The sequence below is a fragment of the Natrix helvetica genome (assembly GCF_964273705.1).
Source record: "Natrix helvetica genome assembly, chromosome: 2".
Taxonomy (NCBI): Eukaryota; Metazoa; Chordata; class Lepidosauria; order Squamata; family Natricidae; genus Natrix; species Natrix helvetica.
In genome coordinates, this window is record NC_138552.1 from 59,441,929 (window position 1) to 59,465,588 (window position 23,660).

General features: G+C 36.3%; 1 protein-coding gene across 3 annotated transcripts in view; it reads right to left on the reverse strand.

The window, feature by feature from the left end:
* Positions 1 to 23,660, reverse strand: part of MARCHF3 (membrane associated ring-CH-type finger 3) — a 124,374-nt gene that overhangs the window by 36,569 nt on the left and 64,145 nt on the right. The window contains exon 2 of one of the 3 annotated variants that reach the window (XM_081941127.1): positions 13,518 to 13,788. The exons of the other annotated variants lie outside the window; for them this stretch is intronic. The gene's annotated coding sequence lies outside the window, so the exon portion shown is untranslated. The remainder of the gene's footprint in view (positions 1 to 13,517; positions 13,789 to 23,660) is intronic. 3 annotated transcript variants of the gene reach the window in all.

Sequence of the window (23,660 nt, forward strand, 5' to 3'; positions counted from 1 at the left end):
TAAGAGTCAGGAAATTTCTCCTTGGTTCTAGATTGCTTTTCTCCTTGATAAGTTTCCATCCATTTCCTCCTGTCCTGCCTTCAGATGTTTTGGTTGGCTCACTCTTCTTTGTGGCAGCCCCTTAGATATTGGAACATTGCTATAATGTCACCCCTAATCCTTTTCATTAACCTAGATATACCCAATTCCAGCAACCATTGTTTATGTGTTTTAGCCTCCAGTCCCCTAAATATCTTTGGTGCCCTTTTCTGCACTCTTTCAGGAGTCTCAACATCTTTTTTATAATATGATGACCAAAACTGGATGCATTATTCCAAGAGTGGTTTTACCAAAGTATTATAAAGTAGTATTAACACTTCACGTGATCTTGATTCTATCCCTCTGTCAATGCAGCCTAGAACTGCATTGGCTTTTTTGTCAGCTGCAGCACACGGCTGGCTCATATTTAAGTGATTGTCCAGTAGGACTCCAAGATCCCTCACACAGTTACTACTATTGAGTCAGGTTCCACCTATACTATATCTGTGCATTTGGTTTTTCTTGCCTAATTGTAGAACCTTACTTTTATCACCATTGAATTTCATTTTGTTAGATAGTGCCCAATGTTCATGTCTGTCAAGATCCTTATGTATCTTAAGCTGATCTTCTGAAGTGTTGGCCATTCCTAGAAGCTTGATGTGATGTCATCTGCAAATTTGATGAGTTCCCTATCTATTCCCTCATACAAATCATTGATGAAGATGTTGAAAAGTATTGGGTGTAAAGCTGAACCTTGAGGTACCTCACTGTATACTTCCCTCCACATAGAGGTAGTCCTCAATTTTACAACCATTTGTTTAGTGAACATTCAACATACTGAAAAATGTAACTTATGATTCTAACACAACAATATTATTGATCAACATTTATATTATTCCATTAAAGAGCCAGTTCTTAAGCAGACACTGAATACATATCATGAATCTAAAACTGTAGTCCTGGGATCTTCATATTTTCCAACCTAAGAGTTTTTTTTACTGTACCCCATACCCCATGTAAAATCCATGGTTCTTCTTAAAATGATAAATTCCAAATTTTGGATCATAGTTCAAAATTAGATTCATATTTTAAAACAATATTAATCTTTGTAACAATATGTTAACAATGTTTGGGTGTTAAACCAAAAGAATATAACAGTGAGACAAGTCCATATTATGAGTGCTCCCTCGTGTATTTTATAATTTCAGCCTAATGGGATTGATTCTTCCAATCCTTTAAAAATATTTTGAGGTGTCCTAAAACATGATTTTTGTTGTTAAATTAAAATAGTCTTTAAATTATTAATATGTAATTTGTTAAAAGGGAGTATTCTAATTCTTTATTACAAGTTCTTACAATATTTAATTAATAATTAATATCTCTAACCTATAAACAAAAATACCATGGCTTTAAAATCATACCAAATGCATATAATATTAACAGCAATTCAGGAGTTTTAGATGCTGCTGATGCAAACTACACCGAATTGTGAAAGCCTTTATTTATTAATGGTTTGGTTCTATTGCAGAATTATGCTATATAAATGACTAACTAGACTGTATAATTTTCTCTTTTGAAGCAAAAAAAGAAGTTAATATAATTTCTGCACCAAAAATATGAATTTTCAGATCTCCCGATATCCTGCATGTTTAGATGTTTTCCTTTGTATAATTCATTTTCATTCTGCTAACCACAACAAAGGACAGATAGCAACGTACAACAGGTAATATATATTCAGCTCAGTCTCCTTTCAGAGATCTAAATTCATAGTACTTCCAAACCAGATTTCAAGACTCTCACCGTTACTTGAGAGCAGAGATGGACAGAATACTAATAGATCTTTGAGTGATCTGCTATGTATAAGCAAGGTTGTATAACACCAATAACAACTAAAAAAGGCTTTTGCACCCTTACCTTAAAACCCAGAGATTTATTTTTAAGAAAACTATTAAAACTGAACTTGAGAAGATTTAGGTCTTTATAATAAACATTGCTTTTACTGCATCATAACCAGTTGCAACTTAACAGTAATACTTAGAAGTCTAGATGTATCCCACAGAGTTTGCTTTTTTCAACTAGTGAGCGAACAGAGAGAGGAAATGGAAGTTTATCAAGGGACTTGGGAGAAAAGAGAGAACATGAGCCAAAGAGACTGCTACTGCCTATGACTGCTAATAATTTCCTGTGTGACTACCCATTGAAGCTATTCTTCCTATGTTCAGGCAGCTAAAGACACATAGAAGATGAGGAAGGGAACTTCTAGTGATTAGATGAACAGGAGTTCAGTAGGGAGGCATTCTCTTATTTTTTTCCCTCTTCTTCACCATCTTCTTTTATTCCAGGCTTACCTTCATCCAGAAAGACAGTTTTTACATCTAGGAGCTCGTAACTAAATCAGACAAAAAGGTTTGGGTGGAAGCCAGGCTAAAAGGGTGGCAGAGGACGGTTCTGATCAACGTGGGTGCCAAGGCAGTGACCTTCAAATGTGTGCAAAAATTTTGTCTTTCTGTCCCCAAGTGTAAGGAAAGAATACCAACAATTTTCAATATGCTGATGATACAACTGTCCCCTCAGAAACCAAAGAAGGCCTCAGACATTTGATCAAAAGGATTAAAGAAAGTGAGCATTTGGCCTCTTCCTGAATGTCAAAAAGGCCAAGCTCACGAGCACTGCAAGGAATGGACATGTCAAAATAACAATTGATGGTAAAGAAACTGAATGTGTGAATGTGTGCAGGATTGATCAAAGCAGTGAATGCAGCCCAGAAATAAAGTGTTGAATCGCACTGGGTCACACAGCATTGAATAAACGTGAATCAAGTATGGAAAAGCAAGGATGAGAAGTCTGGCAGTTAAATGCAGATTAGACTGCACTGTCATGTTGCCCAACTACCTATGTGATAGCTGAACCATGAAAAAAAAACCTATACAGGATGAAATTTGACTCGTTTGAGTTGTGATGTTGGAGCATGTCCTGTGCATTCCCAGGACAACGAAGATGACAGATAAACAGGTACTGGATCATAGAAAACCAGAAAGGCAAAATCACAACATTCTGTCTTACTTAGTTGGCCAAGTCATCCAATCAAACTTTCTAGAAAAGCAGTTATGCTTGGATTGGCCAACAGTAAAAAGAAACGAAAGAAACTAAAGACTTGGTGGTAGATACCTTCAAAGCTGACACAAGCCAGAGCATAAAACAACTCAAAGAAGACAAAATGCGGAGAGAGAATAGCCATAGAATTGCCAAAAATCAAATTGAACAGATTTCTTCTTCCTCTTCTTCTTCCTCTTCTTCCTCCTCCTCCTGTTTCTAGGCCACTTCTAGGATCTTTTTCTTGAAAAATGCAATTGAAGTCACTAGATAGAGATAAGAACTTGATGTGACCTCCAAACACTGTAGTAGGTATTTTCCAAGTCTCTCTAGAAAAGAATGTCCAATAACAACGAATGCCTTATCCTTGACTGTGATCTATTTCAATCTTAAAGAAATTCTTGTCTGTGTGTGAGTGTGTATGTTCACACACATAGGGAAAGTGGTTTTTAGAAAGCATTTCTACTCTCTTCCAAGTTTTCAGCATTTTTAGGTACAAATTGTTGAAGTTGCTTACTGACAAGTACTGGAATGTCTTGATAGGAAAGCATTTAAAGCATTCCTACCTCTGGTTTACTGCTTTATATAAATGTCAAATGACTATGATATTATTCTCGTAAAAACATACTTCTCATCCCGTATTTCTATTGCTTCCAAAATATGGTAACAGAATCTGGAGAAGGCAGGTATGGGAAAGGATATTTTCCTTTTCCTGAAGGACATAATCATACAAATTATGTAGAGAATATGATCTTCATGAAGCAGTACAATACATTATTTCCCTAAGGGAGCCTCATGATGCCAGTTAAGCATTTCCCTTTTGCATTTCTATTACTGATTTAAGTGACAGGTGTGAAAAGTGCAGAGAGTCAGAATATTCCTAGCTCCGTCCCTACTGACTACTCATGAGTGGAGGCTGAATGACAATAGCATTGCATCACATATTTCTGTTCCTCCATGGAGCTCTAAATATAAATCAGTTAATGAATAAACTCTCAAGCGAGACAATATAGTAGAGCTGCACATAGAAACATTGTGGTAGAAAAGGGTGGAAAAATGTTGGCCTAACCCTAGCCTGAAAGGATTTGAAACAGGATTTAATTACCAGCTTTTCAAAAAACAGAAGCCCCTCTTTTGTTCTTGCAAGGTCTGAGTATGGACTTATACTTTTCATAATTTGTGGTATAAACCAAATATGCTGTTTCATAAAGCCACGAATAGTAAGTATTTTATCATTAAATAATTTCTTGGATTTTTAAATCAAGGATTAAAATCATGTAGTTTAATTTCTTCATAAGACCCAGTTCAAACTAGGTAAAATGTAATCTTATCAAATATTCTATTCTGACAAAAAGGAAGCAAACACTCATCATAATACTGTTTATTCTTATTTTGTGACTGAGAAAAAGAAAAGGCAAATAATTCTGCAGATCTATAAATCTAAAGGTACTACAAAATTCATCTCATAAAAGACATTTATATAGTGCAATTCATCACTATTTATTTCCAGGGACTGTTCAATGTAAATTTATATTCAAAAACAATATGAACAATTTAAATTAATATATTACAATTGATAAAAATATTGATTATATTTATTTTAATTGATCATGTTTTGAATGTAATTTTACACAAATATATACATTACAATATACATTTTATTATATATTGCATAACATATTTTATATATTCACATATACAGACTATAAAAGACTCATTGCCAATATCTGAAATAAAATATAATACAAAGTGCCCTAGTGAATAGAAAAAAGTAACAATCCAATGTACATATTTAAAAATGTGCATTTATTTGTGATGCTAAAAATAAAAATGTAGTATTTTGCTGTGTTTGTCTGGTTTCTTTGGGAGGTAGCATACAGAAGGCATAATAATGATAGGTGGACATCGAATGTTGCAATTGTTGCATGTACACCATAAAGTTGAAGAATTACAAAAGAACACTGGAAGAATATCTGAAGGATAGCAAAGAAGATACACTGAAGTTAAAAGCATAACTTCATAGAGAAACCAAATCAGCATGCAAAGTCAGAATTGAGAAGATAGTTGTTTTATCTAGCTTGAGTAATGAAATGTCTGCAAGAAAACAACTAAGCTCAGAGAGCACCAAGGACCCCTCATCTCAACCCTGAGCTATAGATGTTCTCCTTTACTGAGAAGACAGTAAAGAAGCAAAAGAGATAGACAACTACATAGTTAGCTGCTTGCTGAAAGAAAATCACATAGACTGTCTACAAACACCGCTTGACAAAATAGAAAAACTACTAGAATATGGGCTACTCAATGAAGCTAGCAAAATAGCAATAGCCAACAGCAGCAAAGACAGGTGTGGCAATGTTATAAATGAAATAGAGCTTGATTTCTTTCAAGATCTATTGCTGAACACTAGACTAGGCCACAAAATACAATGTCTTAATATGGTTCACATAAGCTAAACAATTGTTGAATTCCCACTGTTGAGCCCGAATTTGACATATGTGTAGCCATTTTATTTAGCTCTCTATTATACTTATTTATTCCTTTTTATTGCTCTTTACTATGTAAGGGGGTCTTTGGGCTTGCCACATTCTTAAGGTGGTGGGGGAAGGAGCAAATAGATAGTGAGGATTGTTTTGGCTAGGTGACCTGATTTCCAGTGGGAACAGAGGGTGTTCCTGCTGAAAACGGAAGGTGGAGTTTGAAGACAGGAAATGTGGATTGAGTGTTTATTGGAGAATGTGACTTTTGAGGATGTTTCTAACTTACAATATTATGTAGTGTAATTCCAGTTTGTGTCAGATCCGGAATTACAACAGACTTTGCCAATTTGATGTCAACTTAAATAAAAGAAATTTGTTTTCAAAGATGGACACCCACTCACACATTTCTCAATTCTTTTTTGAATGGGTTTCATCACTTAGAAACCTGACACCCATTCTATCACACATTTCTCAATTCATTTTTGTCAAGTCTACTATTTTGTGCAAACTCAGGTCCTGGTTAGATATTTGCCATTTTTGTCATCTGTAGGGCTCATATCAATTGGACCTCATTTTAAATATGTAAGACAGTATTATCATCAACAAATTATACTTTCAATCACTGCATGGTGGATGTAATGTGGAGAGCAAGAGGGAATGAAATAGAATAGTGTATCAACAGCTTCCTTTAAAAGCTGCCCTTTGACAGCAATTATACATGCATAGAACCATTTTATCACCAGCCCTATAATTTTTAATTCACATAACTAATCCCAAGAAGATACAATTGATAATATGAAAGACAGAAAAGTCCAAAATAATAGACAGAACTACATTGTTACTGCATAGTTTTTTTTTACGGATCAGAAGAACTGATCCTTATACAGGTTGTATTGACTAAAATGATTACTAGCTAATACTATGAAAGATTGATAGGAGGATGTACCATTTGTAAGGTTCTTGTCTATGTTTGTTTTCCATATAGAATTATCCTTCTTTGAAAAAATGCAAACCACTAATGATTCTTCAAGTGGCGTTTCAGTTAATTTGACTGGTTAAGTTTTTATAACAGTTTGATCAGAAATTTCTAAAGGACTTACACTGTTCATGCTGAAATAAATTACAACCTGTATAACCCATTAGGGAAAACTTGCACTGCATTCCAATTCACCTCTGGACAATGAGATTCAGATGAGAATCTCTTTGGCTGACCTACAATTATGTAATTAATTTTCCTTGGAAAAGCGCCAGTCAAAACGAAACCCTTTATTGCATCCAATGTATGGTTTTATACTGCATTATTTTGCTTTGTTTTTAAAAGCTTTTTTCCCTTCCATATATTGTAATTCATTCTGAGCTTTCAGGCAAAGAATCTCAAAATATACACATTAAAATTAAATAATATTAGTTCAATAAAATATTCTTTTTTCATCATTCTGTTTCATTGATCCATTTTAGGTCAGCACTGTGAGTATCTAATTTCATCTTAGTTTTTTCAGTACATGCACATTTTAAATAAATGTAAATACAATATGCAGATTTAGAATTGTTCTCTTTGGTATCATATTAGCTAAATGAAAGATTGTTCCTCAATACTCACAGAAAAAATCTATTCAATCTTTAGAAATCCAACACAGTAATCCAATTTATAAAATTTATCCATAATTAAACATTACCCTATTGGCATAGCCTATGTCAACAACATTTGACATAGGGATGTGGTGGCTCAGTGGCTAAGACACTGAGCTTGTCAATAAGAAAGGTCAGCAGTTTGGCGGTTTGAATCTCTACTACGCCGCATAATGGAGTGAGCTCCCGTTACCTGTCGCAGCTTCTGCCACCCTAGCATTTGAAAGCATATAAAAATGAAAATAGAAAAATAGGGAAGGTAACAGCGTTCCATGCACCTTCGACGTTTAGTGATGCCGGCCACATAACCATGGAGACGTCTTTGGACAACGCTGGCTCTTTGGCTTTGAAATGGAGGGGAGCACTGCCCCTAGAGTCGGCAACAACTAGCACATATGTGCGAGGGGAACCTTTACCTTTATCTTATGTCAACAAAATTCAATAGCTATTCAGAACAGAGTAATAAAGGGGGTGTCCATAGTAGAGGAGGCGGTCTATAAGTGCACTAACAGGCCTATCGTCCCTGTCATTGTATTTTTTTTCTTTGATTCTTGTTCTCATTTTTATTCAACAAATTCTAATTAAATAAAACTAGAAAAACAGAGTTGGAAGAGATGTTGGAGGTTATCTAGCCCAAAACTCTGCTCAAGCAGATCCTAAAGCGTTTCAGACAAGAAGAAAGGGCTAGTTTCAGAAGGGTTTTAATGGTTTGGCAAAGAATAAAACTGACTCAAGGAAATCAAAGAAGACTGCAGTCGTCCACAAATGACTCCAAGCAAGCATGGATATACTTAGCAGTCAAACATACAGAGATGTCAAGCTACAGCCTTGCCAGCCTGGAGATGAATTTAAGCAAGAACTCATTTGCATTTACAACAGGAACCCAAGTTGAAACATTCCCTGCACTTTTGACTACTTTGCATAAACTGAGCTCATTTCTCCAGTGCATCAAGTGCTATTATGTCAACAAATTCAATTACCCAGCTAGATATTTCTCATTTCAACCAAGTTTGTTAGGTAGTCTTCAGAAAACCCTGAGTAGCTTTGGAGTTACAGGACATAATGTGCTTTTTAAAAATAAGATGTGGGAGTTAAAGTTGAATAAATATTGAAGTAGTAACTTGTACAAGTTACCCATTTGTGCTTTTTCAGCACCTTAAACAAAAAAAGCATAATGCTTCAATAGTGTTCAACACTTTCAAGCACTCTGAAACCTACAGCAACTTCCTATTTCATGTTATTCCCAAGAGTCTCCCACTAAGTTTCAAAGAGATACTCGAAAACATTTATCCTGAAGCTGTTGAACTTCAAGGCCACAAGAAGAAAAATACAACTGGCATGTTGGTAATGGAAGGCTCCCCTAACAGTAGTCATCTATACGAAAGTGTGAGAGAGAAAGGTGGAGGGGAAAGAAGAGGATCTTAAAACTAGAATGGGAAACAATCATTCTCAGTTTTTAGCGTCTATGAAAAATAATGAATGCTTCCAACATTTTGTGCACCTGCAATATGTGTATTAGCTTACAACAGCCTAATCAAGGAACCACCAAGAATCTGCCCAGCAACACTGACAGGACAAGCCACTAGTTTATAAAAAAAAAAAAGAGCAAACTCCACTCCCTTCTACCACTGATGGTGTTACCTAGTTTGGTAATGAAACAACTGCAAGAAGAACACCAAGCTCAGAGAGCACCAAGGATCCTACAGTTCAACCCTGGAGCTACAAATATTCTCTTTTATCAATGTGTATATTAGTTTCTCAAATGTATATTATTAAAAAGTCATTAATCATGGAATTACTACTAGACAACACTGGTCTCTGTTTAGGAATTAATGTATTTTTGAAAAATTATTACATAAATCTTCATATAGCTGTCAGTTTTCCCCAGGCAGCTTCACTATTAGCTCAGAGAGCGCCAAACAGCCCTATCCTAAACCTTGTTGCACTGTCACATACTGCTTCAGTATAGTGAGTTAGCACTCAATATCCACAAGCCAAGCACAGCTTCCAAAACAAACATCAGTTTTTGGAATACACAAAGACAAAATAAAGACTATAATTTTAGAGCAGTATGACCCATGACAAACCAATCATTTGTACCCCCAGGGTGCCTTTGTATCTTAGCTTTAGCAGATTTCTGCAGTTACTGTGGGTTTTAGTTGCTTGAAATATCTATAAAATTTTCTTTAAAAAACCTGCATTACTTAATTATTCCAGAATATTTTTTTTGTCAACTGTTCATCTTTTTTTTTTTAAAAAAAGAAAGCACCTGGAGATTTACTCCTTTGGCAGTGATTGATAGTAATTAATACTACTATTCAGCAATCAGGAATCTGTTCAACCAGTGGGAACATTTGTAGTTTAGGTAGTTTATAATGGGCAATCTCATTATATCATGGTAAGACTGTTAGAAATGAAACTAATTTAATTAGCTTTCCCAGAATGATGCCTACCGTACCATACCAGCTTATGGGGAGTGGGAGTGCCTTGTTTTCCAGGGAAAGGGCAAACAAGGCTACCCTTTTCCACCATTTATTTAAATCTTGCATGTGAAAGTCAGAAACGCAGGAAAGTAAATCAAGGCTCCTGAGCCAAGCTTGGCTCTTGGTAACTTCACAGGCATGTCCATGAACTTTTTTCACAATAATACAGTTGGATTGCCACCACCTTTTCCTCAGATGTTTTTTAAACTTCCCAGTCTACTCTATAGGTTTGGTATTACTCCAGGTATCCCACGCAACCACCAACTAGGCCTAGCCCTAATTAGCATCTGAGGGCAGTCAAAGTCAACTAACTCCTACTATTTGCTGAAGTTTATTTGTAATAAAAAAAATTTTTTTGCTATAGTTTGTGCACTAATGAAATCCACTACAGGCTGATATAATTTTTTAAGGATTGGGATATTTTTTTCTATTATGATGTATTTTTCCCACTCCCTTACAAAAAAAAGAGCATACCTATTATTATTATTATTATTATTATTATTATTATTATTATTATTATTATTATTATTATTATGCTTCATATTGATGTTACATATTCTTGATGGCATCAATATGCTATCAATAGTACGCTGAATCTACAGTACCTCTGAAGATGTTCAGGAGTCGGTTCTTAAGTATTCTATTTTAAAAGCCACAGTAATGCTTTCATTTCGAGTACTGCTTGGCATCTGATCTGTAATCTGAGTGCATATTACAATAATGTTTTACAATATGTAGCTTTGCTGGATTTCACCAATATAAAGAAGCAATTCAGCCGGGCCGTTTTGCTCCATGTTACCCATGCTCTGATTTTTGAAGAGAAAAACATTTTAAGTTCAACTTAAAAGGAATTGCACAAAGCTTCATGTCCCTTTTAAAAAAGAAATCTCTATACATAACTTTTTCATTCTGAGAGTCTGGGATTTTTTTTTCTGGCTGTCTCTACAGTACAGCCAGAAAAAAAAAATATCCCAGACTCCCAGAATGAAAAATTAATGAGTTTTAGATAAAGAGGTAAGCTTGTGATACTGTTTCTCAATTTATTTACACACTGTGTACATTAAAAGTTTCAGTGGCACCTTCATGACTCTCACCACACTCTTCAATGTAGATTAATTTCATTGTTAAGTTATCTTCTACCAAAGGCCATGTTGCCTTTTTAAGATCTTTGAAAAAGAAATCAATTTGCTACCATACCATTACATCTAAAGTTTATCGATGAGTTTTATGATAAACAGAAAATATGCTTTCCGACTAGCTCAATCATTAAAAATGTGGGCCCCTATATCCCCTGAATAAATAAGTGGCAAAAAAACAGGCACTAGAAACCATTGGCATTAGCTCTCTAGGAACACAGCCTCAGGGGAGATGGTTTGGATGCATAAGTACTTAGAAAAAGCTCCTAGCCAGAGACCAAGGATGGAGTTTTTAAAAGCTCTATCAAACAGATATATGTGCTTTCTTGCAAACACCCATTTCTTATTAGCCATGAATGGCGCAAAAGCAGAGGACACCATATGAGAAACAGAAAAACTTGACATCCACAATATGTAACAATTCATGAATGAGGCAACTGATTGCATGATAAAAAAGCTTCTTCTGGAAAAGCAGTTATCTTTTATTCAATTGTAAAAAGAAAAATAGTTACGTACATACCAATGTGTTTTATTAGCATAGTTTGCATAACTATGATTTACTGAATAAACCAGTTAATTAGAATCCCATCATACTGAACAATAAATCATGTGTAACAAACTCAATAGCTTGACTCGCACAATGTGCCAAGCCCAAATGAAAAATACCTCTGCATTATGACACAGCACAATGTGGGCATCCAGCCTATGTGTCGAGCTGAAACCGACCTACTCAGTAACTTTTATGTTGTTTGGCAGGGGAATTTTATTCTTGCCTATTTATTACAATGGGAAATGGTAAGGTTTGGATAAACAGCTCTGGTTCCTTTGTATTTCACAGCAAGTCAATTCCACCTTGAAGTAAGCTGCTACCTCTTAACCTCAGCAGCTTCCACTGAATCATGAATCTTGGCAAGCCTCTTTTTTTTGCTGGAGAAGCCGCAAAGTAATATAACAGCTGAGTAGCTGAACCTGAGAAAGGAATTGGGAGGACATGTTCCTATTTCTTCCAGTAAGCAGAAAAATAAAAATACGAAAAGCCCTTTATTGAGCCGGTGACCTACTGTATCCATACGCAGATGAAATATCCCCCATTTTCTGTGCATTTCTTTAAAAAACAATAAGGCTTAATTTGATCCTATGTCACATTGATTTACCACAGCCAATTTTTCTCTCTCAAACCTGACTTCAGTTTGACTTTCACATTTCCAGGCTAGAATTGAAGATTAGTCTGGCTGTTACATATTAGTATGGATACCAAAGCCAAATGAGGTGGTGACAACAGATTCACTGTGCAGCTCTTGGACTCTGGAGGAAACGGTCTTGCACCTGAGCATTTGGCTGATTTTACCACTTTGTAAGAGTTCTGCATGATAAGTTACATGATCTCTGTGTTGCTGAAATCAACCACAAGGGCTTTTTTTTTTGCCTCCCTAAATACCACACAGAAGCAGCCAAAATGTTTTATCTTGTCTAGCCTTGCGCTGTTCATATCTTCCTCCCAAATCTCTATTCAAATATAATTTTTAATCCAATTGAAGCCTCATTTTCATTTATATGCACTGCTAGCCTTCCAAAAATTACTTTTCAACAGTAATTATGCAGCCTATAGGAGAACCCAAGTACATTGTTCAAAGAGTCATGGTTACATATCCAATATTTTTACCTGTGACTTTTTCAAACAGATCATTTGGGCACATCAGAGTTTCCCTCAAGGAACCACGTGACTTTAAATCCACATAAAAGAAAACTTCTGTTTCTGTGCATACTGAGATGTCAATGCTTATAAGACTAATAAAAGCTACAGTAAGTGCCACAAACAGTTTACAGAGTTGGGTGCAGGGATGAAATCCAGCAGGTTCTGACAGGTTCTGGAGAACCAGTAGCGGAAATTTTGAATAGTCGGCAAATGCCACCTCTGGCTGGTCCCAGAGTGTGGTGGGAATGGAGATTTGCCTTATCCTTCCAATACCACACCCAAGCCACACCACACCACGCCCACAGAACCGGTAGGAAAAAAAATGCATTTCACTACTGGTTGGGTGTATACATTGAAGTTTTTACTTAGCTATAAAGGTTGCCTGGTGATTAGGGACAGACCTTTATCACATACTCCTATACTTCTTACTGTTGTGAGAATAAAAGATTAGGGTGTTATATACAGTGTTCTGGAAGACAGGTAGGTGTTCTCCCATTAGTGAGATGTGCAAAGTAGAGTCTTCAGGTGCTAGAACTGGGTTTGTTGTTGTTTTTAGCTTGTGCAGATCATCTAGCATTATAGCTTCTGAGATGCTTCTTTTGAAAAATGGTAAAGACCAGCAACAAATAGATTTGTTTTGCCTTTCCTGGTGGTGGTGGAAGCTTTACCTTCTCCCCTCTCCCCAAGGTTTTAATAATAAAAGAGAACAAAGCTATTTGCATCCTATTTTACCACTTATTAAGCCTATGCTGCCTTATACTTTAGGTCTACTAACATCTTGGTCTTTGCCTATGTGCATTTCTTATTTCTAAGCAATCTGTATTGCTTGAACTTATATCAAAGTCTCTAGCCACCATTTAACCATCTGCAAGTTGGCTTCTGTTGCTGTCACCCACTGTACTAAATTGCTGCTGAAGAATTGGCAGTTTCTCAGTTTATGCTGGGGGTGGGGGGTGGGGGGAGGAGAAGGGAGACAAGACTTTACCAAAAGTGCTTTAGCTTCTCGGTGCTGCCACTGGCCTCTGCTTTCAGCTTCTTTGCTGTTGAACTGGTGATGTCCAAGCCTGCTCCTCTTTTAACAATCAATTGCCTGTTGAGATGATACAGCTGTTCTTCTCCCTCAGCTGCAAATTCCTCCTTTTTGCTTTCCCACACAACACAACTCTTCCACCAAGGTCACCGGCACACTCTAGTACTCTCAGCTGTTTCCTTTTTCTTTTACCATTGCAAACCAGGTGTGTTGCTCTTTAGACTGCCTGAAACTCCAGGAGGAGAAAACAAAGGGAAGGAAATGCTCGTGCTGGCCACTAAAGGCTTTTCTTCTTAGTCACATAGGTGACTAAGAAAACTGGCTGTATTTGCCGATGATACCAAACTGTTCTAGGAGGTAAAATTAAAAGGAATTGTTAAGATTTCCAATGGGATCTTTCCAAATTGTGGGGACAGGCTTAAATAGCAAAAACAGTTGTAAAAACAAAAACAAGTGCAATGCCCATTGGCAGAACAAATTCAAATCTCACCATTAATGGGATGTGAGCTGACAGTGACTGGCCAGGAAAAAGACTGTGGATTCACCATGGACACCTTTAAGAAACTGTTAACATAGTACATAGCAGCTGTACTATGTACAAATAACCACAATTCTTGAAATCATTAAGGAATTGAAATGGAAGTGATTATAATAATGTCCATGTATACAAATCTAAGGTACTACAACAGAATACAATACAAGGGAATATTGTATGAAGTTCTGGTCCCCATACCTTAAATCAGTGTTTTTCAACCTTGGCAACTTGAAGATGTCTGGACTTCAACTCCCAGAATTCCCCAGCCAGCATTCGCTGGCTGGGGAATTCTGGGAGTTGAAGTCCAGACATCTTCAAGTTGCCAAGGTTGAAAAACACTGCCTTAAATCACTGTTTCTCAACCATGTCACCTTTAAGATGTCTGAATTTAAACTTGCAAAATGCCTCAGCCAGCTTGAGTTGAAATCCAAACATCTTAAAGATGCCAAAGTTGAAAAACACTGGTTTAGGTATGACACAACTAGAAAAGTTTGAAAAAGTTCAATGAAAATGATCAGGGCGATGGAACAGCTCCCCTTCAGCAATTGGGGCTCATTAACTGAAAACAAAGGAAGATAACGAGAGATCTGCAGAAATACATAAAACCATGCATGGCACAGATAATGAGAGAAAGTGGCTTTTCTCTTAATATGTGTTGGAACTCAGGTCTTCCAGTGACACTACATGAAATATTTTGCATTAATTTGTCTTTTTTATATATAGCACAAAGATATAACTGACGAATCTGTGCTAGCATAATAGAAGCCAATTCAGATGGTTTTAGATAGTACTGGTCAAGTTCATGGAAACTCAGGCTATCAGTAACTATGATTGATGACTCTTTACTATCTCCTGTATGGCAACACGTCTTACAATGCCAGCTGAGAAGTGACATTGACAAAGGACTGTCATCCTCTAGTCCAGACTTGTAAACTTACAAAATGAATCCAGATACCTATTCTGGGACATAGATTGCTGGACTAAATGAACCTGAGTTCTATTTCTACTCTAACTACGGAGCAAGAGAAATGAAACTTTATGTGTAATAAATTTCAGTTTAATTTCTTTTCCTTTTCCCTCCTTATCCATAATCTCTCTCTCTTTTAAAAAAAATTACAGGTATTCCTTGACTTATAACCACAACTGAGCCCAAAATTTCAGATGCTAAGTGAGATAGTTGTTAAGTGAATTTTACTCCATTTTATGACCTTTCTTGCCATAGTTGTTAAGTGAATCACTGCAGCTGTCAAATGAAACACTGCAGTTAAGTGAATCTGGCTTATTGAATCTGGTGTGTTGACTTTGCTTGTTAGAAGGTCACAAGAGGAGATCACATGATCCCAGAACACTGCAACCATAATACAATACAATAGTAGAGTTGGAAGGGACCTTGGAGGTCTTCTAATCCAATCCCCTGCCTAGGCAGGAAACTCTATACTGTTTCAGACAGATGGCTATCCAACATCTTCTTAAAGACTTCCAGTGTTGGGGCATTCACAACTTCTGGAGGCAAGCTGTTCCACTGATTAATTGTTCTAACTGTCAGGAAGTTTCTCCTCAGTTCTAAGTTGCTTCTCTCCTTGATTAGTTTCCACTCATTGCTTCTTGTTCTACCCTCAGGTGCCTTGGAGAATAGTTTGACTCCCTCTTCTTTGTGGCAACCCCTGAGATATTGGAACAATGCTATCATGTCTCCCCTAGTCCTTCTTTCTCTTAAGCTAAACATACCCAGTTCCTGCAACTGTTCTTCATATGTTTTAGTCTCCAGTCCCCTAATCATCTTTGTTGCTCTTCTCTGCACTCTTTCTAGAGTCTCCACATCTTTTCTACATCATGGCAACCAAACTAAATGCAGTATTCCAAGTGTGGCCTTACCAAGGCATTATAAAGTGGTATTAACACTTCACGTGATCTTGATTCTATCCTTCTATTTATGCAGCCTAGAACTGTGTTGGCTTTTTGGCAGCTGCTGCACACTGCTGGCTCATATTTAAATGGTTGTCCACTAGGACTCCAAGATCCCTTTCACCTTCATTAATATGAGTCAGTTGCAAAGCGTCTAGATTTTAATCATGTAATCATAGGGATGCTGCAATGACTATGTGTGAAAAACAGTAATAAGTCACTTTTTTCAGCACCATTGAAACCTCAAATGGTCACTAAATGAAGCCGACAATTACTTGCACTGAGCATTCTTAAGAGCATACACTTTTCTTACATGTACCGCTATGCAGTTTGGACTTGTAAGAACAGAGCGCAAAGATAATAAAATGAACTTATAGATGAAAATAATGGTTAGAAATCCTCAAGGAACAATAAGTGGGACACTGGATAAGGATGATATACGACCATTAATTTCTATTTCCACAGTCCTATTTTAACAGCCTTCCCTTCATTGTTCAGTCTTAAACTAAAATTCTTCAGTCCAAGAAAAAAAAAGTTTACACAGACTTGCAAAATAATGTTCCTAGACATCACATTCATAACATTTATTAGACTTGGAAAGCATTTAGTGTGGTAGGTCCTTTTTCAAAAGAATACTTTATTCCAATAATACCCCATTGCTTTTCCCTACTTTTTTTTTGTTATTCAGTAAAATGTGCTAAAAACCAATCATTTGATATCTATTCATTAGGGTATTAACAAGAAAACATTTTCTGTTCTATTTTTCCTACCACTGAAACTATACAAAGTTCATTGCTGTCATCGTGTTTAGAATTCATTGAAATGCGTAAAGTTAATTACTTGATAATATTTGCTAATCGTAGCTCAGTAAAAGAAAAAAAGAAAAAGAAATGGGTAAAAACCCTGTGCAGTATTTACCCTGCTTCCATCTCCAGATTACCAAGGAGGGGTGATTCGTCCCATTTTTGCCTCCAACGTGGTCTCTAAATTTGGAGGGTTTCCAAAATTTTCACTAGACAAGGGAGAAGAAGGTTTTATCCAACCTTAAAAACACAATTTATGAGCAACCCTGAGTCTTCATTTGATTTGAGATTAAATCAAATCTTTATCTGAAGGACTATCCAGTTGAAGAGTTCTTTAAGTAGCTCATCTATGCACTATGATTGTTAACTGGCATTCATTTCTAATCTTCATCCCAAAATCTTAGGTTCCCATAATAGGTTTGGGCAGAATCCATAATCTGATTTTTATTAGCCCTTCCCTCTTTCATTCCTCTGCCTTCTTTTTGGCAAAGTATGAATAAGACTTTATTAGCCTGTTATTTTCTTTGTGGTAATTGATAAAATGCAAGTACAGCCTCAGACTGATTAGTGTGGTTGGGCAAATTGCTATTAAAGCGCTTTCATGTTCATAAGCCATTAAAATGAGCATTTCCTCTTTGGAGTTTCAACTCATTTTATTTATTTCTTTTCTGTTGAATTGGGGCTATGGGATTAGTGACAATTAATGTAAGTATTTTCTCCTTGAACAATTTAAATTATCTCAAAGCCATTTTCTCCACTTATTTCTTCTTCTTCTAAATTTACTATAATTAACACAATGTTTATTCCCTCCCCTTTTATAAAGAAAGTGTATTTATATTATAAATCTATAATAAAAGCTACACTGCATTGCTTCATAATTCCTGAATCCGGCCACTGAGCTCTCCTGCTTCTTCTATGCATAATCATCCATGACTTTGAAAAACCTCAATTATCTTTACGATGTTGCTCTATAAATAGGGTCACAAAATAGAGATTAATAAGGATATTATCTTTTTTCTTATAGTAGTGGGTTCAGCTCCTCCCCAATTAAAAAATAAAACATGAGCTCAGCTGTGTTGGAAGAAAAAAAAAACCAAGCACAAATGGAAATGGAAAGCATGTCAGAATTTAAACCAGAACTATTAGCAATATAACTAGAATAAATTCAACAAAATATTAGCCCTGATGCAACTATTAAGCAGCAACTACATTCCAAAGTTATGCTTTTGCTACTTCCTTGTCTAGAGACACAATGCAATTAATTCACCAGTGCTTTTGCCATAAAAAAACCCTACAGCCAGCCAAGATAAATCAACTGTCAAGGTTGAAAGAGGCCTTTTCCTTCCATGACTAAATGATTGGTGTTAGGTGAAATGCATGATCAACTTTCCAAATGCCCCTGACTTAAAGCATATACTATTTTGATAACATAATTTTCTTGAAATGTTTAATGTACAACCAGAAACTTACAATAGTCACAAATACAACAAAAGTTGTATCAATAAATAATTGCCCTGACATATACGGCATTATGTAGTGTTAGAAATTCTGTTTTATTATATATAAATTGTAGCAGAGGATGATTACACAGCCATACAGATCAAATAAAGTGTACAGTGTACAGTCACCATGTGCTTTGCTGCTTAATGGTTTCAACTGTCAGGAAACTCTCCTCAGAACAAAAACAATCATAGATTATAACCATAGATGCAAACTAAATACTGCCATCTACTGGCTGAATAATTCTGTAGTTGTTGCAATACAAAATACATTCTAACACAGGGGTGTCAAATTCGATCCCATTGTAGGCCGTATCAGGATTTTGTTTGTCCTTGTGGGGCTGGGGTGGGAGTAGCTGGAGTAGGCCAAGGCAGCAGGGGCTGCTCCCTCACCATCTCTGGGACAGCTCCATGGCATAACTCTGGACCTATTGTGGACTGGATTTGGCCTGCAGTCCATGTGTTTGACATGTCTGTTCTATTGTATTCCAACATATGGCAATGTTCTAAGTTAAAATATAAATCTGAAAGAAACTGCTGGACAAATACCTGAACTTTTTTTTTCTATTTTTCAAAAATGAAGGGTCAATAATGCTACACATCCACATAATCTCAACAGACATCTTTCTAAAATTTTAAACTTGTTACCATCAACTACACACAGCTCCAACAATCTGCAGCTCATAGGTCTGTTACTCTTGGAGTTCTTTCTGGCCAGGACTGCTAAGAAAACACAGTAGTTCCCTTTCACTTTGAATGGAAAACACATGTAAATATACTGCATCCCTAAATCAGACTGTCTGACAGTACATCACAATCTCTCAGTTTATCCATCTGCAATACAGTGTAATACAAGTCTCCTTTGCTATTATTGTAAAGATAACAAGAATTCTAAATGAAAAGTCCTTTGAAAATCTGAGACTGATACACTGGAATACTAAGTGCTTTTATTCTTCTCTCCATGCCAAAGAGGAAGGAGAAAAAACAATGGCAACTGTTGATATAAATTGTCTTTATTTTGCTAACCAAGAAGAGAGAACTACCGAGAACTTTCTCTTTTCATTTCTATGGAACGCCCTCCAGACTGAAATGTGTGAATTGAAATCTTTCATACATATTGTTTACTGCTAGCCAACACTGTTCTGTTTCTCTGTGGCACTTGGGGAACCAAATGCCTTCTATGTCATGGACTTGGAACAGTGCTACTGTGTGCCAGTTTTCAGCTCGCTCAGATTTGCAAAGCATCTGTCATGAGCAAACAACGTTTTAATGTGAGAAATGCAGAGCATGGTTGCAATTACGTGTATCTGCATGTTCCTACTGTCATGAAAAAGACAGCCAATGGGCATAAATACTTCTGTCAATCACAGTTACTATTACAGCACTGGGGACAAAGGAAATCCCGAGCATTCATCCCAGAGCAGTTAATGGACATTAACCACTCTACTCTGAAGTAAATGGCTTAGGAATTTCAATGGAAAACTATAGAATTCTATTCAGTGGCTTCAATGTAAGTTATTAATTTGCATCGTAAAAGCAAACTACATGGTATAAAAGATTGCATTACATTCTCTTCTACTATTGCTATGTGATATTTTTACAGCACATTTCAAAGAATTTCATATACACAATCACAGTAATCCTGTAGCGATGGGGAATTAGCCATTTGCCTAAGACCACCCAGAGAGAACATTACAGCATCCCTTCACACCAGCTATTCAACTAGCTGCCTTAAGTCTGAAGACAAATCTTTAAAAAAGGTATGTCTATTATTCTATAGGAAGGGGAAGAAACATGTATTCAATGTGACTTAGTCCGTGTCAATATCAGTTTTCTATCTGTGGTGGATTAAAACTTCACAGCCCTTTAGTATCTCATATTTCTCTCACATGTCTTCATTCTTTCCACTATCTATACCTAAGGAAAGCAGAAACCGAAGAGTCTTTGAACAAAGATGGATGAGCTATTACAAGCTAGTTTGGGGCATATGGCTCTTTCAACAATCCCACAAACCTTTAACAATCTTGGAGGACAAACAGCTGACAGACAGCGAGAGGAGGAAACTGGGGAAGGGCAAAGTCAGGCAGGGCAGAGCAGGTGAGAGGTAGAACAAGGGAGAGGGAGTTCTGATGAAGACCTTCCTCCTAGGGCAGTGATGGCGAACCCTTTTTGGCTTGTGTGCCATAAGCGGGGGGAGCGCAAGGGGAGTCGTGCGCGGGCGTGCCACACACGTAATGCAATGCGTGACCCCCCCCAGTGTGCATGTGCGCATGACAGGTGATCCCTCCATTTTTGCATGCTTTTTTCACCCTCCCCAGGCTCCAGAGGCTTTATAGGAGCCTGGGGAGGGCGAAAACAGCCCCCCCCACCTCCCCCAGAGGCTTCAGGAGCTTGGGTCATCACATATGACTACAATATTTTTCTCTACAGAGTATTTTAAGTAGTTTTCAGTCATTTAAATTCTTTTGCAATTTATATGAAATCCATCACTTTTCCTTGGAAGTCAAATAGTGTGATCTGACAGTATGTACACCTTCATTACACAGAGCTAACATATAAGAATCTACCAATCATACATACATACATACATACATACATACACATACACATACACATACACATACACATACACATACACATACACATACACATACACATACACATACACATACACATACACATACACATACACATACACATACACATACACATACACATACACATACACATACACACACACATATATATATATATATATATATATATATATATATATATATATATATATATATATATATATATATATATATTTGTGTTACAACCCCTGGTATGCCTAAATATGGGAGGAAGGTCACTACTCCCTCTTTCTGTCCTTCGGCTTATCACAGAGGACCATGCAGGCAGAAAACCATATTTTTATTTTTAATGTTGCCTTTTTATATTTGTGTTGTATTTGTACTGATAAATAAATAAAGGGAGACTAGTATAGATCTATTTCGAGCTATACTAGTCTCCCTTTATTTATTTATCAGTACAAATACAACATTTATATATATATAAAAATATGGTTTTCTGCCTGCATGGTCCTCTGTGATAAGCCGAAGGACAGAAAGAGGGAGTAGTGACCTTCCTCCCATATTTAGGCATACCAGGGGTTGTAACACAAATATATGTATGTATGTATGTATGTATGTATGTATGTATGTATGTATGTATGTATGTATTTGTGTTACAACCCCTGGTATGACTATTTATTTATTTATCAGTACAATTGATTTATCAGTACAATTACAACACACACACACACACACACACACACACATATATATATATATATAGCGCAAATACAACACCAAAAGGATATTTGTGGAGAATTACAGGCAAATTATATTTATTAAGGGTAGTTGCACACATGATTTATACAAAAAAGATATTTAGAGAAATATAGCAGTAAATGTGTGTGTGTATGTTTTCTAATCCACAGAAATGGGATCGGCTGAAATAATTTGTGAATATATACCACAGTGACATTTATTTTTTTATTATTGTATTGGTATTGCTATAAATGTCAGACTTAGACTAAACTGAAGATTCCATCTCTGTTCAGTTTCCTAAGGTCAAGAAGGTGGGTGAATAGCTCTATTGTAGTCATAATTCCACAAGTGCCATACAACACAATATCCTGAATGGGGACATAGCTCTTTGCAGGTCCACTTCTTATAACCAAGCTAGTGGCCTTTATTTATTGTCTTTGTACTGTTGCTTCCAATGGCCATCACATTTTAGCTAACCTTCTCTCACCTTCACACTGGCCTTGAAAACAAAGTGCCAACAACATGACTGCAAAACAGCACTAGGTGTATTTGTAAACCTAGCCATCCACTGGCTTTTTGTTTTAAAAGGGAATAGATTGCAGGACTATTTCTGTCAAACTTTGGACTGCCATCTGTCAGAAATGGTGTAGGGTCTGCTTGGGCGGGGGGTTGGATTAGATGACCTACATAGTCGCTCTAACTCTATTAATCTGTAAATGTGCAATTTATAACAAGAGAGGTATCCCTTAATATTATGTCTCACTCGGCTTCATTTTGTCTCCTTTCAGAAAAGGAAGAAGGTACAACTATAACATTCTTGCCAAGAGCCAATTACTTCATTCTATCTCTATCTCTCTCTCTCAAAAAAAAATAGTATTTGGAGATGATCATCTCTCAGCTTGTTTGTAGATTGGGATGGCAGGGATCTGCCTTGGTATTGCAAGAATAAAAACGGACCTGCTACCTGTGCAGGTGTGACAGTTCTCTCCGAGTTCACTAATGAGTTACCATTGGAATTATTTCAAAAGGTCAATTATGTCATATGTAAAAACTTATTTTGGGGGATTATACAAATTCTTTTCTATAACGTTTGCAGGAAACTTAATGAAACAAAATATTGCAGACATCGGATCATTTAAAAAGTCTTATAAGATTAGGGATGAAAATGGACTTATATTAGAAACTAGCAATTAATACTACAGCATAAGAATTCTAGCCCTAACATTCTTTTATCGTTCAAAAGCTGGTTCTGAGAGCCCCAGCCAGGGTATAAGTTGCTGACTGTGAAAACCTTTACAAACATTTATTACTCTGCTTTTAAATCCCCCAAATTTATCTGACAATAGTTTATATGCATACATACATACATACATACATACATACATACATACATGCATACATACATACATACCAGGAACAAATATAGACTCATGAATCAACATAACATATTTTTTTAGGTTAGACCAACATATCAAATGGGACCTATCTGCATAGTTGTCTTTCTATAGTTATTCAGTCTCTGAAAACACTCAAGTGGATTATTGCAAAGCCACTGAAAATTTAACTAATCCAAAATAAGATCAGCAACATTTTTATCTGGACTATAGGACCAAACTTAAAGCACAGTTTAAACTTTTTAAACATTAATATTCTCATACATATAGTTGAAACTTCCCTGGAAACATTTTTGCCAACTGCTCTTTGGGAAAGCACCAAAAACAAATAAACATGCCTTCATCTAAGCCACAAAACTGACTAAATGTCTTCTGGAGGGTGCCACCATCAAAAAGGCCCCGTTTCTTTCATCACATTCTACATTTCTGAAAACAAGGAGATGATAAAGGGTTTCTGTGAATGATTAAAATACTTAAACAATGGAATGTAGGTAGAGCTGTGTGAGGCATAATACACTTGTGTATTATGTAGCAAATGGTACCAAAATGTAGCAAATGGTACCAAAACCCCCCTTTCTAAGCTATAGAATAGCAAGAACAATCTGTTCTGAACAATCTTCTGGATTATTTTCTAATTTCAGAAATTTG